Source organism: Leopardus geoffroyi, chromosome A3 (genome assembly GCF_018350155.1).
Source record: "Leopardus geoffroyi isolate Oge1 chromosome A3, O.geoffroyi_Oge1_pat1.0, whole genome shotgun sequence".
Classification (NCBI taxonomy): domain Eukaryota; kingdom Metazoa; phylum Chordata; class Mammalia; order Carnivora; family Felidae; genus Leopardus; species Leopardus geoffroyi.
In genome coordinates this window covers 16,082,480-16,103,896 of record NC_059336.1, presented here as the reverse complement: position 1 = coordinate 16,103,896, position 21,417 = coordinate 16,082,480, and the positions used below count along the sequence as shown (strand labels likewise).

The 21,417-nt window shown below is 42.8% G+C and overlaps 1 protein-coding gene across 5 annotated transcripts in view; it reads left to right on the top strand.

Annotated features, from left to right (window-relative positions):
- PKIG (cAMP-dependent protein kinase inhibitor gamma) overlaps nt 1-21,417 on the top strand; it is a 99,224-nt gene that overhangs the window by 49,302 nt on the left and 28,505 nt on the right. The window contains exon 1 of one of the 5 annotated variants that reach the window (XM_045444489.1): nt 17,206-17,388. The exons of 3 other annotated variants lie outside the window; for them this stretch is intronic. The gene's annotated coding sequence lies outside the window, so the exon portion shown is untranslated. Of the gene's footprint in view, nt 1-17,205; nt 17,389-20,859; nt 20,923-21,417 lie in introns of those variants that run through there. One more of the 5 variants, XM_045444492.1, reaches the window with a different exon arrangement.

Here is a 21,417-nt window from a genome sequence, read left to right as displayed (position 1 = left end):
GCTGGAGTGCAGGCGTTTATTAAGAAGTGCAGCATTCAGTGCTGCAGGCCAATCTTCATTGCTTCAAGCCCATTGGCTCTACTTACATAATTAATTTCTATTTTATTTTATTTTTTGGCCTTTTGCTCTGTTAGGTGCCCCTTTTAGTCCTTCAGATGATGGTGTCTCCAGCTCATAGAGGATTCTCTTGTTAGGAGTCCAGTAAACTCTCTGCCATAACATAGAGATAATTTTGGGATATGGCCAGAAACTTTTGGATGCTGACGAGTGCTTGAAAGATCTGTCTTTCCTGTAAATTAAGCCAGATTAAATCAGGATTATCCTTGTTGATATTTGCACATATGGAGTTAGTAGTTGGGTGCCCAAGAATTATAGGACCACAATTCAGGTGTAACTTTGTTCTCTTCTTTGAGCCCAGGCAGTATATTTAGTATATTTAGTCCACACTGAAGTCTTCTGTTAGTAACCTGGCTTTCCTGTGAAGGGATCCACATGATGGAGAAGCCCCCATGTTACTATCCTCATCTGATTTTCTTCTTTCAAATTCACACTATTATTAATGAGCTTTTCTGTCTGCTTCCTCCACTTCCTCTAACAGAGGCAGCCAGTCTACTTTTGTTTGCTTTCCAGTTTGTTGCTGTTTAAATTAATCTTCAAGCACATCATCTTTCTTTTTGTTTTCCTTATTGGGACTTTAATAAACTTCAACATAAGTATCTACAGAGGCTTCTTATCTCTGGGCTGACAGCCTCAGTCTTCTCCGAGGGAGAGGGAAGAATCCCTTTTATCTTTTGCAAGTCTGCTCTCTTTTAAAGACTGCTCTGCTTTAGGCCTGGAATTTTTTCCTGGCTAAGAATTTTCATCTGTGGACACAATAGCCTCTTTGCTGCTCTTTAATAAATAGTCTCTGTTTATTATAAATCATGGCATTGGTGCATATTAGTTTGAAGTTACCTTTAGTTCTATGGACTAATAGCCTTGTTCTTGATCTAATCTTTCATTGTACTAAAATCCACTGGATGCACAATTACCATCAACCTGCCAGGAGCAATGTGATCAGTCATGGGTGGGAAATGAGAAGAAAACTCTGGGATCCTTTCTCTATGATTTTCTCACCAAATGTTTGGAAGGAGGGCTCTGGCTGAGGAGCTCAGAGACTTCCCAGGGCACTTCTCACAGGATCCTGCCCCCTTCTCTCTCTTCTCCATCTTGCTTTTAAAAGATCCTCCTTTTTCTCCTCTTATTTTCCCTTTCTTTACTTGGTATATATTGTCCATAGGAACTTAAAAAATAACTTTTTATATGTTTTCTTTTTATAGAATATTATATTTTTAAGAAGAATGTTTTGCCAAAAACATTTGAAATGCCAACAGACTGAAAGAAAAAAATTAAAATTACCTGTAGTGTTACTAATAGATTCACCAGTTCTTTTTTTTCTACAAAATACTATTTTCCCTTTTGCAAACATGAGCCCCTATTATATACACCTTAACATTAAAATGAGACTATTTTTCTCATGTTCATTAGTCTTTTGTAGCATCACATTGTGATTGCATAATAATCCATCTTATACATGTACCAAAATGTATTTCGCCACTCTAATTGTGAACTTTTAGGATTCTTTTCAGTTTGTCAGTCTTCAGGACACTGGTAAATCAGCAGCCTGAGTCCAGCCTTTGCACACATCCCATAATGATTTCTCCAGGAAGTGGGTTGACCTGGTCAAAGGACATGTATATGTGTGTGTGTGTGTGTGTGTGTGTGTGTGTGTGTGTGTGTGTGTGTGTATGTGTATATACGTGTATGTGTGTGTGTGTGTGCATATGCGTGTATGTATATATATTTTTTAATGTCTTTGTTTAAGTTTATTTTGCAAGAGAGAAAAAGCATGACTTGGGGAGGGGCAGGGAGAGAGGGAGACAGAGAAAATCCCAAGCAGGCTCTGCACTGCACTGTCAGCGCAGAGCCTGATTCAGGGCTCGAACCCATGAACCATGAGATCCTGACCTGAGCCGACGTTGGACACTTAACTAACTGAGCCACTAGGCATCCCTGTATATATGTATTTTTAATCAGGTAAACTTTATTTTTTAAGTTTATTTATTTATTTTGAGAGAATGAGAGAGAGCAGGGAAGGGCAGAGAGAGAGGGAGAGAGAATCCAAGCAGGCTCTGCACGTTCAGCGTGGAGCCCTGTGCAGGGCTTGAACTCAAGAACTGTGAGATCATGACCTGAGCCGAAATCAAGAGTCGGAGGCTTAACGAACAGCCACCCAGGCGCCCCAGTAAACTTTATTTTTTAGGCCAGTTTTAGGTTCAAGCAAAATTGAACAGAAAGAGAGTTCCCATGCACCCCCTGTGCATGTAGGATTTTAAGGACTTCAGTGTGTGTTACCAAGTTGCCTTTTAAGACCGTTGTACCACTTTCTATTCTTAACTTACATTTTCCCTTTTTTTCCACAACACCATGTGTTATCATTCAAAAGAAGTCTTTGATAAGGTACATTTGAAACAATACCTACTCCAGTCATCTGTTTTTTAATTTTTTTTTTATTTTTATTTTGAGACAGGGAGAGACAGAGCATGAACAGGGGAGGGTCAGAGAGAGGGAGACACAGAATCCAAAACGGGCTCCAGGCTCTGAGCTGTCAGCACAGAGCCCGACGCGGGGCTCGAACTCACGGAGCGCGAGATCATGACCTGAGCCGAAGTCGGCCACTCAACCGACTGAGCCACCCAGGCGCCCCTACTCCAGTCATCTTAAGACTGATTTATTTTCTTCTGAAATTCATATTTATGTTACTCATCCCATTACTATTTTTTATGGTTGGTGGTGGCAGAGTGCCACCAATCTTCCTTCCTTTGCCAATTTAACAGAAATTAGAAAAGTAATACCTTTTATTTATTGATATTGTTATTATTATTTGATGTTTGTTTATTTTTGAGAGAGACAGAGTGCAGTCAGGCATGGGAGGGGCAGAGAGAAGGGGACAGAGGATCCAAAGTAGGCTCTGTGCTGATAGCAGTGAGCCCCATATGCAGCTTGAACTCACAAACCCCAAGATCATGACCTGGAGCAAAGTCAGATGTCCAACCAACTGAGCCACCCATATGCCCCATATTATTATTTTTTTTTTTTGAGAGAGAGAGAGAGGGAGAGAGAGAATATGAGCAGGGGAGAAGGGCAGAGAGTGAGAAAGAGAATCTTAGAATCTTAAGCAGGCTCCACGCTCAGCATGGAGCCCAATGCAGGGCTGGATCCTACAACCCTGGGATCATGACCTGAGCCAAAATCAAGAGTCAGACACTCAACAGACTGAGCCACCCAGGTGTCCCCGAAAAGTAATAATTGTACACAAAAATAAGCACGTAGACCAGAAAGATACAAAGAAAAAAAAGTCTCCCTCCTCACCCAGGCTTTCTCCTGAAAGTTACTTGGCTTTTACTTTAATGGTTTTTAGCAATTGTGGTTACTTCCAAAATTGTAAATAAGATCTATACACACACATAGCTATTTTGTCTTCTTTATTTGTGTTTTTAGAGTGTTAACTTTGACACGTAGCTCCGTATTCCTAAATGACAGATGTCTTGAAAAGTTCTGGTGCTTATCTCCTCTCACTTGACTTGTGCTTCTTATTTGACCTCAGAAAACTTCCCATGCTGGCTTGCTTTTAATTCAGGCATGTATTTGCATATTTGCTAGAGTGGTGGCACCAATCATTTGAGGTGTTTGGGGAGGCAAGTTATTTATTAAATATATTTAATCCATTAATTATATCTAATAATTATTTAATATATGTAATCCATCACGTTAGTTAAAATGGCAGTCTTAATCCACTCACTTTGTATCTCTTGACTCTCCTCTGTAAAAGATGAAGAAATCAGCACCCCGGCACTACACTCTACCTTCTGTTCTTCCTTCTTCCTTCTACATTCAGATGAGACGCTATTATTTTCTTCGTTTTACAGATGAGACAGCAGAATTAAGAGAGGTTAAGGGATTTGCCTGAAGTCACATAGCTCATAAATGGGAGAGGGAGCCAGGATTTTTTCTCAGGTGCATCTGCTTATACTGGTGCCTCGTTAACATAGCCTCTCCGCTCTGTCCCTCAAGGCTGTTATTACCTCCACTCCCCATCCTGTTTCTGCTGCTGCTATTGTTTTTTTTCCCCTGTGAGTTTAGGGAAAGGTAGGTAGATCTGTATTTTGACTTTGGCTGAAAGACTTACAAGCTGTAAATTACCAAATCACTGTGCCCTTGAATATAAGCATTTACAAGATGTTTTGCAGAAGAAATTAGACAATCTACTTGAAAGTTCCTGTGCAATGCAAACATCAGACGTGATTAATTTCAGAGCTCAGTAAATATTTGTTGATGTAACAATGCAAACCAGCAATGTAGATTGTGGACTTCTGTTAGCATAGATGAGTCCTTTGGAACAATCATTTAGTTTGTTAATTCCTTTTTCTTGAAGTGGCATTTAAAAATCCATGGTTACTTACTGTTTATTAAAGAAAAGAGCTCTGTTCTTTTGGCGATGTTTTTATGCAGACAGAGGGAAATCAAAGTCCACAGAAAAGCAGGCTGGCTATTTAAAGTGGCTCCAATGTTTTGGCCTCTTGTTGCTTTCCTCCACTCGTGCTTCATATTCTCATCACTCATTTCCACCTGTTGTTCCATTTGTAGTTAGTTAGACCTGGGGCCAAAAAGGAAGTTGAGGATCGAGGTTACTCTGAAGCACCGCCTGACTTATCCCACCCTATTGTAGTGGTCTGTTTTCTTTCCTTCCCTCAGTTGACAATAACTCAGTGAGTACAGGGATCACGTTGCATTTGTTTATGCCTTCAGCATTTGGTGTATTAGGTCTCCAACAAATGTTTATAAATGAATGAATGCCAGCAGTGTTTTTCTGACTTCTGCATAAACTGCAAGGTGGCTTGTGATACCCATTGTCGACGACAAACTACATCTGGTGCAGTTTCCCTACAGTGAGAGTCCCCGAGATGGCCTCGGACAGGTTCCACGGACCTCTTGAAATTATATACATCCAAAGGTAATGCGTTTTCCAAAGAGCAGCATCTTTTCATCACATTCTCAAAGAAATATGTGACCTAAAATGAGTTGGCAACACCACACAAATTGTGAAAAGCTTTTCAGTGGTGTGGAAGAGCCATTAATTTATTTTTGTGCCCACACGCATATCAGTTTGTTGCTTGACCCTCTTGATAAATAAACTATATGTAAGTAAGCCTGATGTGTTAGTACTTTAAGATCTAGATAAGATCAGCTTGATTCCTTGTTACTTGCCCGGTAAAAGTCCAAAGTTTCCCCAGGAATCTGCAGATTCCTTGGGGGTGAAGGTGTGGCTTCTGTTCTCTGGGTCATCTCCGCCTCCTCTTTCTCTGTTTTCTCAACCTGTCCGTTTCAGAATTGAAAGTCAATCCCTTCCTGGTTTCTGTCAGGAACGCAGAATACACTCACAAAAAGCATTTGTAAGTGTTGTTACCAGCTTTGCTGGTGATTTGGGAGCCCCAGAAAAGGGTCGCATGGCAGAAAATCCAGACCTCTGGCATCTTCCTGGCTCCCTGTTCCTTCCCTTTCTTTTATTCATCACAGATTTCCCCTTGGAATTTAGTTCTTCTTTATTGTGTAGAGCTACTTGGCAACCTTCAGCTTTTATTTCTGTTATTTTTGCATGGCTGAACTCAAAAAGGTGACCAGGAGCCAAAAGGGCCTCCCATTTGACAGCCTTTCTCTTTGGAAGGCAGATGTGGCTGTAACGATTTTTTTTTTCTTGTATATATATTTTAACATCTTTTCAACTTCCTTGAATCCATCTTACTAAATTCTGTAGGTCTTTGTTCTTATGAAGAATCTCCCTGACTTCACTGCAAACATAGGCCTTTATAAATGGGGTAGGACCTATAAGCACGCCGAAAATCTTGTTCTTACATAGAAACGAAAGAGGACGAACATTTTTATCTTGAGATCTGCAAAACTAGTTTCCCTCACTGTGCCGTAAACTGAATTTCCTTCTCCAAGTTTCTATAACTTTTTATTAATCTTCTTTTTTTAAAAAGGTAGTAATATATTTATTTTTGATGACTATGACATCAGTATGAATTTTTCAAAAATTAGAACAGTGTGGAAGTACACAATTAATGAAACCCCTCCCCCACCATAATCCTGTCCAGAGATGGCCTCTGGTAACATTTTGATACATATCCTTGTAGAGATTTAAATGCATATAGCAACAATAAAACACTGACTATGAGCCGGGTACGGTGCTTTGTCTCATTAAATCTTCAGTGTCTCTGAGATGGGGCCCCCCCTTTACCAAACAGTAAACTGGAGGCTTATAGCTAACTGATGACTTTCCTAAACGTATTTCCAATATTTGCTTCTGTAAACAGTCTACAGTAAATGAAGACGTAACTAGCTGTTGCTCTTGTCTGTTTATGTCCACATGATAAATTTCCAGAACTATAATTGCTTAGTCAAAAAGGGTGCACATTGAAACTTTTGGTGCATTTTGAGAGCGGTGGTAAAGAGCATGGGCTTCGTGGTCATACATACCAGTGTTCATATCTTCACTGCCACTTGCTGGCCACTTGCTAGACTTAAACTGTGCCTCAGTTTGCTCATCTGTAAAATGGGGTAATACCAGAAACCTCACATGGCTTGTGAGGATTAAATGAGATGACGCATGTAACATCCCTGACTAGTATTCAACACATAGGAAGAGCGGTGCGTTAGACACACTGGGTCATTGCTCATATAAAGCCAACATTTCAGCGTGGAAGGTGGGGAGTCGCAGTGAAGACGAACAGTACACAAATTAATGAGCAAGAAAAATAGCATGCCATGCAGACATTTAAAAGTAAGTGATGTGATAGGTAGATGGGTGGTTACCTTAGGTTGAATGGTTGGGGAAGTCCTCAAGAGGTGACATTTTAGCTAAAGTCTGAATAATGAGGATATTCTTTAAATTCCTAGAAGTAGAATTGTGGTATCAAAATTACATGCATTAAAGCCTTTTGTTAATATATTGACCAAATATTACCAGCTGACCAACAAAAAATTTTTTTAATAATTTACATTCCCTCTGCATATAAACATGATTCTTTCCTTCACCCTTACCAGCACTTTTCTTTTGATTTTAAAAAGTGGGGTTAATATAAAGATTATCTTGGAGACCTTCCTGTTTGTCTTCTAATGTGCTTCATTAGCAGGGGTCAAAAATAAGAAAACAAGTTAGTCCCTTGGAGGGATCCCTTAATTGTCCAACATCACCCCTACTATAAACCTTTCTGCTCACTCACTCTGCCCTTTTTCTCTATGCCAGTTCCTGCACGCATTGTGTGACAGGACTGGAAGCCACCAGCACATTAACCAGCATACATGTCAACAACCACGTTTCCCCTTGGGAATCAGGCAGTGCCTGGCTCAGGGGAGGTGCTGATCAAGCATTGCCTTTGCTATAAAAACAAGGCAGCTTTTAGAGGTGGGGCTGGTCTTTCCAAACAAATGTGTTGGCAAGGGTATAATAACCTGTGCGTTACAACTGCGCAGAAGGCTCTGCACATCTTTCTGTTCCAGTCACACCCCTCTCCGTGTGGCATGCGCTGGGGGCAGGGGTCTTGTGAGCAGTCACTGCCACTGCGGCTACCCCAGAAGCGGTGCATAGTGTCTCTTTGGTTTGTTTGGAATGTGTGTATGATTACATATTGTTTGTGGATCTGTTCTGTAAAACCTTTTATCATCCTAAAACTGTGTCATAAGAAACATTCTCTTTGCAGGTCTTGAGTGGGGCTCAGCATCATTACAGTGATATAGTACATGTTCAGTTACAGAGCTTATTCAGATACTGTTTTAATTTCGGTCGTATTTTTTATAGAATACACATGTATTAGACTTTAATCTCTGATTCAAGCCTTAAAGAAAATGACATTATGTAGTTTAAGCTCACAGGCAAACGGACTACAAGTTACGTGTTCTTAAAATGTGATTTCTTTTTATGATCTTGATCTTTTTAAACTCAGCAACCTAAATAAAACATCCTGAGGGCAAAATGTGTGAGCGAAGGGGTCCGGGGGTGGCGTAGGGAGGGAATGTGTTTGATGAAATTGTCCAGGAGCAAAGCACCACTCACTTGAAGCCCAGAGATTTGTCATCCAAATATGTGCAGATTGCTGGTACTATAAATAGTTTGAACTCGAGTAAACAGCTTCTTCCCCCTAGCTACTGCTTGGCCATTGTTCAGATGCCAGAACAGCCAGGGAATAGCATCTCAGACCAAGCTTATGGCACTTGTGCCCAACTCTTAGTCTGCTTCTTTGCCAGGTAGAGCCAGCAGCCACCCAGGGTTTGAGATGACCAGAAGGCAGACATTCACGCCCTTTAGTTGCCCACTTTTGACTTCCACCCTGACCCAGCCTATCGTTACAGCTTTATAAACTTGCCTCTGCTCTAGAGTAGCAACAAGCTAAGGCTCCTGGCAACTATAAAAAGCCCTGGAACCACATGGCCGATGAGTACATGTAGGAGACACAGACATTTTCTTTTTCAGGGCTGAAGCATGCATGGCTCATTCCTTTCTTTTGGAGCCAAGAAGAGTGGCACTGGCTGTCAGAACCGCTGCAGGCTGCCCATGCCAGCAGCTGACGTGCCATGTGCCAGGAAGACAGGCTGTTGACATTTTAAGAACCCCTTTGAGGACTCAAGTAAAATGCTGACATTAGAGCAACTGAGGACATTCCATGGTTTATTACTATATTTCCTTTGGAAAAAATAAGTCTCTTTTTAAAATTCCTGCTTCAGCTGCATTCATTTACTCTGACTCTATGTCAGATGCCTCTGAGGAGGTTATGAATAACAACATTTTGTTGTTGAGGGGAACAGATGATAGGAATGATAGAAAAGTAGTGAATCAGGATCAGGGAACCTGGATTCTGGGGCAAGTTACCTAACTTTTCTTAGCTTTAATTCTTTCATCTGTCAAGTATAGGTAATTCTGTCTCTCCTGCTTCATGGGTTGGATGACAAAATGGATGTAATAATACTTTCTGGACTATATCAAACTAGTGGACCGTAAAGGAGAGGTAGGTTAGTTAGAAAGAGTCTCACAGGCCTGGCCTTCTACTTTGTAATGTCAAGCAAATGGCTAAGGTCTCTCAACCTTAATCTTATCATTTGTAAAATGGGAATATTGATATCTGCTTTGCAAGAGTGTTATAAAGATTAGAAATAACCTATATAAAGCACTGACAAATGGTAGATAATTATTAAACTGCAGTAATAATTATCATTATATTTAATGTGGAGGCATTCACTCTGGTTATTCGGGATTCTTTGCCTAGAGAAACAGATTCAGTTTGTAGATGTTGAGATTAGCAAAAGGCCCAGCTAAAAGCTGATGGCAGTAACTGATAAAAAATAGATAACATTTTTAAAAAGTCAAAATAATACACAAACATAATTTTTTTAAAAAATCTGTAGGTCTGGAAAGATACCCGTTTCCTGCTTGCCCCTCCCCCGAGGCAACATCTTCTGCCTTTAGCTCTTCCAGTGGTTCCCTCTGTTTCTCTAAGTAACATTACACTACCTCCACTTTTTTTTTTTTTTAATTTTTAATGTGTATTTATTTTTGAGACAGAGAGAGAGGGGGACAGAGGATCCAAAAAGTGGTTCTGAGCTGTCAGCACAGAGCCCAGTGCAGGGCTCGAACCCACGAGTGGCAAGATCATGACCTGAGCTGAAGTCGGACACTTAACTGACTGAGCCACCCAGGTGCCCCTCCACTTCTTTTTTAAAACTAATTTTTGGGGCGCCTGGGTGGCGCAGTCGGTTAAGCGTCCGACTTCAGCCAGGTCACGATCTCACCGTCCGTGAGTTCGAGCCCCGCGTCGGGCTCTGGGCTGATGGCTCAGAGCCTGGAGCCTGTTTCCGATTCTGTGTCTCCCTCTCTCTCTGCCCCTCCCCCGTTCATGCTCTGTCTCTCTCTGTTCCAAAAATAAATAAACGTTGAAAAAAAAAAAATTAAAAAAAAAAATAAATAAAACTAATTTTTGTTTTTGTCAAAATGGCATATGCACATAGATTCTTTTTAAGATCAATATCATTACTTGTTACTGAAATAACAAATAATGTTTCATTAAACAAATAATGTTTCAATAAATTGTTACTGAAAATGGCTGTCTTCTGCCCTCACCCCTCTATCCCCTGCCTCCTGCCCTGCTTCCAAGAGCATCCATTTTGGATCCCATTAGTTGTTTGTTCTAGTGTTACTTCCATATATCCAAATAATATGCTTATACAGCTGCCTCTCTGTGTAAACATTCTCTTATTTGGAAAATTTCAAACATATTCAATACTAGAATAATATAATGAGTGGTCATGTACCAGCCATTATCCAGCTTCAAGAATCATGACCCATCTTGTTTCATCTGTGCCTATAGCCACTTTTCCCCTTGCCACTGGATAATTTTGGAATAAATTTTAGGCATCGTGTCATTTCATCAGTAGCAATTTCAACATGTATCTCTAAGAAAACAAGGATTGCTTTGTTAAAAATGTAACTATGCTACCCTTATCACATATAAAATAATTAATAATCCCTTATTACTAGCAAAGATCTCTGATTAACTCCTAAGTATTTTTTTTATTCAAATCAGATGCAAGCAAGGACCACACACTACCATACAACTTTTTCTTTGTTCATCAGCTTTATTTTATTTATTTAGTTTTTCTTTGTTCATCAACTTAGGTGTTACCTATTGACCTCCTCCAATGGCACATTAGGCTTTAGCTTTTTTTATAAGCACCGCAGCCCCCCTCACGCTTCTCCTTTACCTTTTTCACCCAGTATCACAGGTTTTGGGTTAAGTCAGTATCCAGTGTTTTGTAGCATTATGGCATCGTAAATATTTACTGCTGAGCCAGTGATGTTCTGGTTATTTTTCCTTTCTGTATGGCTTTTCCTGGATGTAATAACAGCTGTGTCTTTACTATGCTCAGTTCTCTTTGTTTCTTACTGCAAAGTCTTCCCATGCTCTTCCGTGGACTCTCAGTACGATTTTCAGCACACCTGTCGGGGAGTCCCCAGTCAGACTGGCGCTCTCTAGGCCTGCGGGTCAGCTGAAGTCCTGAGCTACCCTCAGCCTCATCCTGGACGTTCCTTCCACCTCTCTTGTTAGATCCCTGCTTCCAACTCCTACCTTACAGCTTAAACCCTCCTTTAGGTGAAGGATATTCTCCAGGAGTTGAGTGAGAAAACCGTACACGAGAGAAACTGTTCTGAGTCCTTCCATGTATCAAAATCATCTGCATTTTGCCTCGCTGAGGATAAATTCTAGGTTCCAAATCATTTTCCTTTAGAACTTTTCCCTTTGAAAGCGTTGCTCCGTTGTCTTCCGGCAGCCAGTATTGCTCGGAAGAAGTCTGATGCCATTCTGATTCTTTTCTTTTGAAACAGTCTCCCTAGAAACGTGGAGGATTTTTTTCCTTTTGGATTCTGCAAGGTTAGGAGAATGCATATAGGCATGGGAGACTCTCCTCCTTTTTAAGGATGCAGCCTTCCTTTCAGCCCTGGGAACGTTTCCTCATGATTTCTTAGATGATTTCCCATTGTACTTTTCTTTGTATTCTTTCTCTGGAATTCCTATTTAGTCTAATGTTGAACTTCCTGGATTGTTGTTCTAGATCAAAATCCTTTTTTATCCTGTAAACTTTTCCCCCCTATACTGTATTTTGAAAGATTTCCTTTTCGTGTTTTCCAGGTTTTCTACTGAATTGTTAATTTCAATATCCATATTATTAATTTCCAAGAGTCCAGTGTTGTCAGCTTATTTTATGGACATAGATAGTATCTTCAGAATCTCTCTGAAGACATAAGAAAATTTTTTGAAAGGTTTTCACTTGTCTGAATTTCTTTCCCATAAAAGAGTCCATTTTCTCTATATTTTAGTTTCTGTCCTGCTGTTGGTTTTCCTCAAATGCCCTGTGATGCCTTTTTTTTTTCCTTTTTTTCCTTTTTTTTGCCAATTGTAAGCAATAATAAAAGCCTCCTTTTAGGAGTTAGGCCTTCGTTTCCTCTGGAACTGGTTGTCTGTCTGCCACATGGACCTCACCCCTGCCTGGGAAGCTGCCAGAAGCTCTGTGTACCACACCGAAGGGTACACTTTGCTTTAGGGCACCTGACCAGCAGTTAGACTGAGGGGCCCTCAAAGGTCAGGATAAGGATGCCCAATCTCCTATGAGACAGGAGGTATCCTGTGAACCTACCTATTTTTTTAAGTGCATGCTATCTGGGATCAGGCTTCCCTTCTCTTGCCATCCCTCCATCGGGCACACTGGCTTGCATCACCAGCAGTCTAAGGGGGCCCAGGAGGTGGACCCTCAGAACATCAAACCCTATAAAGAATACAGCCAGGTATATTCCAAAATAAAAAAAAAAAACAAACATTTCTTTGTCATCTTTTGTGGGACTGACTTCTCTCTGCCCCCAAATGACTTAAGTGTCTGATTTTATTTTATTTTTTATTTTTAAGTTTACTTATTTATTTTGAGAGAGAGAAAGAGAGAGAGAGAGAGCATGAGTGTGCACAGGGGAAGGGCAGAAAGAGAGAATCCCAAGCAGGCTCTGCTCTATCAGCACCCAGAGCCCAACATGGGGCTTGAACTCACGAACCTTGAGATCATGCACTGAGCCGAAATCAAGAGTCAGACACTTAATTGACTTAGCCACCAGGTGCCCTTAAGTGTCTGATTTTAAAACATTATTTGAGTGTAGGTATGGTTCTTTTTGGGTCCATATGCCAGGAGGTTAACTGGTTATTTCTGTGTGGTAGGAAGATGGATGATTTTCCTCCCTTTTTTCCTGCTCTTCTATATTTCCTCTTTTTTACAGTAAGCAATTATAATTGGAAAGAAAAACAAATCTATTTTTTTATAATTGTCTCAGTCAATATGCTTCTTAATAATGTCTAGAGAAAATGGGGACCTTCTAGCTGTGTGCCATAGTGAATAAGAGTTTGAAATGGCATGACAACTGAAACCTGCCTTTTAAAAAAAAATTTTTTTTTACATTTATTTATTTTTGAGAGGCAGAGAGAGACAGAGTGTGAGTGGGGGAGGGGCAGAGAGAGAAGGAGACACAGAATCCAAAGCATGCTGCAGGCTCTGAGCAAGCTGTCAGCACATAGCCCGATGTGGGGCTCGAACCCACAAACCATGAGATCATGACCTGAGCCAAAGTCAGACGTTTAACCTACTCAGCCACTCAGGTGCCCGTGAAACCTGCCTTTGATAGGGTGAAAGCTAATTGCATTTTGCAGCAGCTGTTTGGACTAGGTCAGTAGCCATGGCCAGAACTTATTCATCATATGCTCCTTTCAACAGATGTCAGTCAGTTACCAGTTCAACAAATTACCTATTGATCTGTGTCTAGAATTTCCTCATGTGTCAAATGGAAATAATACCTACTTCATAGGACCTCACAGGGATTAAATGAGATAATTTATATAGAGCAATTGGAATATTATCTGGTGTATGGTAAACATCCATTGTAAGTTTTTATGATTTATAGATTTTCTTATTTTAACAAGTATCTCATCATATGTACAAAATGCTCATAAATTAAACACAGATCTTTTCCATAAGGAACTCAGATTCTAGCAACATAAGATCTGCCCAGGAATAAATATGTCTCAGAGAGGAGAAAAGCATAAGTTTTGTAAGAGAAAAACAGATAAAGTACTAAGGAAATTCACAGGGAGAGACCCCTTCCAGACTGGGGGGTGAAGGGTGGGAATTAAGGGCAGCTTTGTGCAAAGGGGCTGCCTGAGCCCTTCAGACCAGCTCTGCGCTCAGAAGCAGCCAGCGTTTCCTCAGGTGGAGCCAATACCGCGGGCTGTGTAGAGTTGGGAGTTTTCCTGCAGGGAAACCCTATCAGAGTCAGTAGAGTGAGGGACTTCAGAATACAGGCCTGGCCCCAGGCAGCCCTGGCGAGGAGCCCAGGCTCCTGCCCGTATTCCAGTGAACCTGGCACAGGTTGGTCAGCCTCTGCAGCATCAGTCTCCGCAGCTGTAAGATGAGAGGATACCAAATACCTCCTGCCCCTGATAATTGTCAGGGTAACATAAGGTGGTGTCTGTAGAGCGCTAGGCACAGAGCGTGGCCCCAGTCCACACGGTAAATCCGCCGTTGTCAGTCAGAAGACAGAATGAGCGTGCTGGTGTTGTCCTGTTTTCTCTTCGTGGACTCTGTCACAGATGTACAAGTATTCAGTCTGCCAGGCAAGTGTTATAAAATGTATGTGGTCGATGGGGCGCCTGGGTGGCTTAGTCGGTTAAGCGTCCAACTTCGGCTCAGGTCATGATCTCATGGTTCGTGAGAGTTCAAGCCCTGCGTCGGGCTCTGTGCTGACAGCTCAGAGCCTGGAGCCTGCTTCAGATTCTGTGTCTCCCTCTCTCTCTGCCCTCCCCCATTGTGCTCTCTCTCTCTCAAAAATAAATTTAAAAAAATAATTTAAAAAAGTAAAATATATGTGGTCGAAGAAAACAATATCTTTGTTTTTATGAACATGCTCCTTACTATTGTTCAAATAACAAAGCATGATTCAAAGAATTGGGAGTGATTTCAGTAAACTGATCTGTCCAGGGCCCAGCTCATTTTCTGATGCCCCCTTGGGCTTCTGGAATAAAGGCCTGGCCAGACAATAGTCCCAGTCTCCACCTCCAGTCCCTCCAAACTGAGTGTTCCTGCTGAGAACACAGCTCTAGGTGGGCTTTTGTTCCTTATTCATCCTGAGAATGAATTCTAGAGAATTCTAGAGAAATAATGGGTCCTCTGGCTTCCCAACATCCTTGACTTTATTCATTCACCGTTACATCATCTTCAGAGTAGAGGATGGTGACACTGAATCAGAATTAGAAAATAATGCCTTTACTTTAGGATGTCGCAGCTTATTTTTGCAAGTTTTTTTTCCAAGTATTTTTGAACATGTGGTATGTGCCAGGCACTTAATCCACACAATAACCTTGTAGGGTAAGTGTTATTATTCTCACTTTACACAGAAGTTGACTTTCCCAAGGTTATACATTGCTGGACCATCCAAGGACAGGAAGGAAAAACCCAGATCTCTCTGAGATGGTAACTACTGTTCTCCATGAGTTAAGAGGCTGGAGTGCTTTTCCTTCTACTGTAGCCCCACACCAGCTTTGGGAAGGCCTTAGATTACACTCCCTCCTGACATATAGTCTGTTTGCTTAGTCCTTCCTGATTACAGCATCAAAGATTTCTGAGAACTAATTAAAATTTTTGTTAAGTCACAAACTCCCACAGCCTTACCCCCACCTATAAATAGCTTCTTTCCTAAAAGAGCTCCAATCCCATCTTCCCATCCAAGTCAGTTTAAGACAGATCAGATCTGCCTTTTGTGGGGAAGGGCGGCGGAAGCCCAGACTCCTTCAGGTCGCGAGGTATTTTGGTAGCAAAGCAAGTAAGTAGTACCGCCTCTTACCTAATGAATGGCCTGTCGTGTTTCCGTTAGGCAGTAGATGGACTACCTCCCCCTCCCCTGGCCTGGCTGAAAATCCTCCCTCCCACCCCTTCCCTATTTGTTTTAATAAGTTAGCTCATTTTTCTAAGTAGAGATGATCCCATTTAGAGACAAGGGCCATGTTCAGAGAAGTTACCATTCTGAGAAGTAGCCTTGGCATGTGTATGGCATGCATGCTGGCCTAAGTAGGAGTTAAAAGACTCAGTTTCCAAATCTCACCCTTTAATCTTGAGCTGTATGACCATGAGCATGTCACTTCTCTTTGTTTCATTTTTCCTACCCAGGAAAAGCAGACTAAGAATTTAGCCCCCGGGTACTAATTCTCCTAAAATGAGAATCAGGCGAGATTACATACAACAACAGAGCTGCCGTCTATCAGCTCGTAGTATGTGCAGATGCTTTCATTTCCCTTGCACGTGTTCTTTCTCACTGCCGTAACAGGCAGGCCCTAGTGTTCCATTTTATAGTTAAAAAAAAAAAAAGTTCAGAGCAGTTAAGTCACACAGGACTCAGATCCACATCTCTGGCTCCCACACTGATGCCCATAAGCAATATACATGTCACGCTGCTTCCCTTTGTACCCAGAAGTACAGGGCTTTCGTGTGTCTTCCCCTTCAAGAGCTCTGCAAATGCAAGAGATTGCTACTCTCTCTCCTAACCCCTGCTGTTCCACATTAATCCCTAAGGACAGTTCTCATACTTCTTTATCTTATCCAGTAGTGTATGCTGCCTCTTCCCATGTCCCCCAGGCCTTGTTCAGTGAATTCTTTGGTGTTTTCTCCCAGAGAAACAGTTCAGCTGCACCACAAAGGAGGCTAAAGGAGCCAGGCTGAGCCTGGCATCTCGGGCATCAGCCTCTGACCTGTCAAGGCTTCTCCCCTCCCTTAAGCATGTCGTCAGCCAGCTTGCAGTAAAATTCTTTATGTTGAGACTGTTGATAAGCTCCTCAGTCACTGACCTTCAAAAGTGGGAGGCCCCAAAGCCATCTTCATTGATGGGGAAACTGAGGTGCAGGAAGAGAGGTGACGAGGCCATTCAGTTAGGAGTGTGATTGAGACCAGAAGCCAGTTCTCCAGGCAACAGACCAGTGCGCCTTCCGAACCTCACACTTGGGCACGTGTCCTCTCCCCTAAGTGAGGGACAAACATGCACTGTGCCCAGCATGCACCCAGAAAACTGGGAGGAGAAATTAAACAACTGAGAAAATTGAGCAGGAGGAAATGGGGGTGGGGTCGAGTGGGGATCTCCACCCTAGGTAGCATATTACACACCAAAGTGAATGAAAACACAGCAAAGCAAACCAGATCACCTTCGATCATCAGTGACTATGAGGCAAAGGGACTTAGGCCAGGATCCCTGGCCCAGTGACTGGATAGGAAGCCTTTTGTCACTAAGGCTGCACTGTTTAAAATTGAAGGAAGGATGTTAGGCAAGTGTGACGGCCTGGGATGCAGTTACAGCCCCCGCCCCCCAGCTCATTGTCCAGAGGAAATGGATCTCCCCCGTGGACGGAGAGGTGGAAACCAAGCAAGGCAGCTGAGTGGTTGACATCATCAGGCTGAGCATTGGGTTACAACAAATGGGGACTTACTTGGCCAGAGACGTGGGAAACACCCACTAAAACCCTCGAAGTGCATTTCATTTAGAGACTCTGAAAGAGGGAGGGAGAGAGAGAGAGAGAGAGCAAGAAAGAATCCAGACTGCTCTGCCGGCCTGGTCTGCTAATCTTGCTAACCCTCAGAAGGGAAGCATTTTGAATCCTGGTTTCTTAAATCCTCCCCTCACTTGTGACTGAAGAGCCCTGGACTTTGGAGAAACTCTTCGCTCTTGTGAGTAGAACTTTATTCTCCGCCGCTCCCACCCCAAGGGAAAGCAGAGCTTGGAGGCAGAGCCCTCTGGAGAGCTCCGCTGGCTTTATAGCCTGTTGGCCACAAAGTGTCTATTTTTATATTATGATATATTATTGCTCTGAAAATTATGACTTTGTCTGAAACTGCCTGAGGCTAGAGTCTGAACTCAAGCTTCACAGATGGGCTCCATTCAAACGCTGTTTGACTTTTTTACCCCAGGAAGGCTGACAGATTGGCTACAGCTTTAAAAGCAGCTGCTTGCCCTAAAGATAGGTAAAGAAATAAGTGTTCCCTTAGGCATCGGTGTTTGTAAAAACCTTTCGTTTTTTTTCTCTGATTAAGAAGGTGGTACAACCAATTTTACACATTCCAGAGAGAAATGTCCCTGCAAGTGAAAATTCCCCGTAGTCCTTTCCTCACAAATATAAGATGGGTATCCTAAATGTAAGCTAGATGATTAGGTTTCATGAAGTTAGCTTATCACATACACCTAATGCCGCAGTAGCTTCATAGACTCCAGGATGGAAAGAAGCGTCGGAAAACTTTAGCTTCGTGGTATTTTTATTGCTTCCTTTTTAAAATTTGCTGTTGATGACTAGAAAATAAACAGAACAAGTGTAAGTAAGCACTTGGGCATTTTATTTGTTGGGGTTTGTTTTTAGGATTTTAAACCGGGCGAGGGGCGCCGAGGTGGCTCAGTCAGTTAAGCGTCCAACTTCAGGTCAGGTCATGAGCTCGCGGTTCACAAGTTCGAGCCCCTCATTGGGTTCTATGCTGACAGCTCAGAGCCTGGAGCCTGCTCCTGATTCTGTGTCTCCCTCTCTGCCCCTTCCCCGCTTGCTCTCTCTCTGTCTCTCTGTCTCTCTCTCTCTCTCTCAAATAAATAAACATTAAAAAACAAAAACAAAAAACGGGTGAGCCACTATGTACAGAGGGGAAGGGAGGAGGCTCACCAGTGGGCGCCGGAGCTGAGGCTTCTGCGCTGGTTTGAGGTACGTGGCTTGCAGCCACTGCGAGCAACCCACCTCCCCTGCCAGCAGGTAGAAGCAGTTGGGAAAGTTAAAGGGGAAAGACTTCGGCTTTAAGAAACAAAGGGCCACCCAGTGAAACTTTGTGGCCCTGAGCAAGCGTTCTACACTTTCTGGGCCCCAGTTTCCTCTTTTGTTCCTAAATAAAGGGACAAAACTAGATGGTCGCTATATTTCAGAATTCAGCTTGACGTGAACCATCCATATCTTTCTTGCTTTTGAGGAGAATCCTTAGGGCTTGAGGAGCAAAGTGCCCGTGGTTTTCAGTATCCCAGAGTGGCTAAAAACGGGCACCTGTGAGGACAATTAAAAGAGGACATAACACAGTAAACAGTAAGTTACTTCTGAGTTTTTATAGTTTTGTAAGGTGTGATGAAGAAAGTCTCAGTGTGGTGTACGTGTGGGCACACACACAATAGGGAGGGAGGAGAAACAAGAATTAACACTAACGAGCGTCTCATAAGTGCCCAACCCCATGTTATGCTCACCCTTTTGCAAAACCCGAGGTGGTCAGTGTCATTACTCCCCGATCTCCATCGTATGTTCCATATTATCCTGAACTCCTTCCTCGTGTTCACCTGAACTGTGCTCCCAATTACTGGCATAACTTCCATTCACCGTGTCTCCTCTGGACCATGTGCCCTCTCTCGTGAGTCTGTGTCGGACGTTACCATAACCCCATTACCAGGTAGAAAGCCTGGCACAGTTCCAGAGGAGACACAGCATACTCGATTTTAACGTAGAGACCACCATCCTAGTCCCTGGCTTGGCACAAGAGAGGGAGAAAAGGAAGGAAAAATCTCTCTGCTGCCCTTCTACCTTCATCTTACCGAGACACGGCCTCTCCTGCTGCGGGAAAGGATGGCCAGAGCCAAAGCGCAAAGAAAAGCAGAAGATGTCAAATCTTGAATTTTGAGTTTCTAGGGTTCCAGGTATTGTCAATTTAAGGGATTTTTATCTTTAAGCCTGTTAGAGACTCTAACCCTCAAGAAGATGCAGTATTTAAAAACTGCTTGAGGGGCGCCTGCGTGGCTCAGTCTTTTGGGCATCTGACTCTTGATTTCAGTTCAGATCGTGATTCCAGGGTCTTGTGATCAAGCCCTGCTTGGGGCTCGTGCTGAGCATGGATGGAGCCTGCTTAAGATTCTCTGTCCCTCTGCCTCTCTCCCCTACTCACGTGCTCTCTCTCTCTCAAAAACAAACAGTCGCTTGAATTAAGACCATGGTTACCAGGAGAGTTCTCAAAGCCCCTTGGAGTATCTGAGAGCTTCAGTCTCCTCCAGCAGCTCAACCCTTGAAAGTGCACTGTTGCTGCCATGGAACCACCATGGCCGTGGGCAGTGGGCCTCTGCCTCTACCCAGCTGCCCAAGATCTCCAGACTTTGGCTGATTTAAAAACTGGTCCTTCCTCCTAAGATGGTGGTGAGGAGGTGATATTTCTGGAAGGAAAGTACCTGGTTTAGGTTTTTATTTTTGTTTGAATTTTAATGCCTTTAGCAGGTGTGCTCCCCAGTTGCTTACCATCTGTGTTATTTGCTTGCCTGTCACCATCTCTAGTCTCCTGCCTGCCCCTTGTCCCCTGTGGGCATTTGTATTTTCGACCTCTGGGCTGGTTGGTATCTGCAGTCCTTGTCACTTCAGACTATCTAGGGTTCAGTGAGAAGTTGGGGAGGGGAGCAGGTACTCCCCACCTCCTAGTGGAGACATCTTAGATGACCTCATAGAGCCTGCTTCTCTTCTGTGAAGTGAGGGGGATCACAGTTATACCTACCTCCAGGGATACCATGGGGATGAAACAGGATAAAGCTCATAGCCTACTTAGTTGGCACAAAAATGCTTGGGATTAGCTACTTTATGGTTTCCAGAAACAATGTTAGCCAAGGTACACAGGCCCTGGCCCCCTGAGTCATCGGATGGCATTTGTTTGAGGGATGTGAGGTCATCTCTGAACTTATCAGTGTTGAAGCCCATCCTGGCTCTTTCAACAAAGCCTTAGCACTGTTTCCTATCACCCAGTCAGGTGCTGTTCTCCTGGGACCAGAGGATGCTGGCCCAGCCACTTAAGGAAGAAGCTGGTGGCAGGTGTTACTTTCTGAGTGTGACAAGAAGCTGAGTTCACCCAATTAACTCTGCTGAGTGTTTTCACAAGGGGCCAGAAGTGATTCCTAAGTGGAGACAGACGTGGAAAATCTAAAGTTCTTGGAAACAAGTCATTAATCATGGCCCAAGGCTGAGCTCACTACCTCCTGGAAATCTTTCAGAAATGCTTTATGAAAACTTTGTGCACTGCTTCTTCAAAGAGTGGTTCCTTTGGAAGCTGCCGTCAGCTCTGATGCTGAGTGATTCTAAATTGCAAATTAAAATGCATCTGTCTTATTAGAGGAAGCCAGTGTTTCCTAACTTTAAATCTTCCAAGAAATTACTACTCTTCAACTTGGCTTTTCTGAAATGAATAATGGACCTTCAGGTCACTAAAGAAATGAAGGTATTGTTAGCTGATGCGTTCTTATTATGTCCCAGGGACTTAGGTCAGTCATTATGTTTAGTACTTTATAGGTGTGGTCTCTGCCATTCAGTAAATTACACTGAGGGCAGACCTAGGACCAAGCATGAGGGTGGAGGAACAGGGCCTGGAGGAGAGATAGCCTGTGGCTTGTGAAGTTCTCAGAGCGTCACGGAAGACAGACAGATGAACAGTTGGAGTGGACCAGCATCTGGCAGATAGGGGTCCTGATCTCCAGCTGGTTGATTACCCCCAGAGCTTTGCCAGCTTTAGGGAGAAATGAGAGCTGCGTGCTGCTGAAGCTTTCACTCCTGGAACCTTCCTGTCCAAGGCTTCAGATGAAAGACAGGAACTCTTCCTCACAAACTGCAGGGGTCCCCGCCTTGGAGGATCCTAAATCTTCATTCCCAAGTTTAAGGAGACATAAGGACAGGTGATTTTGCAGTCTAAGATCACCACTGGATCTTGCTGGTTTGT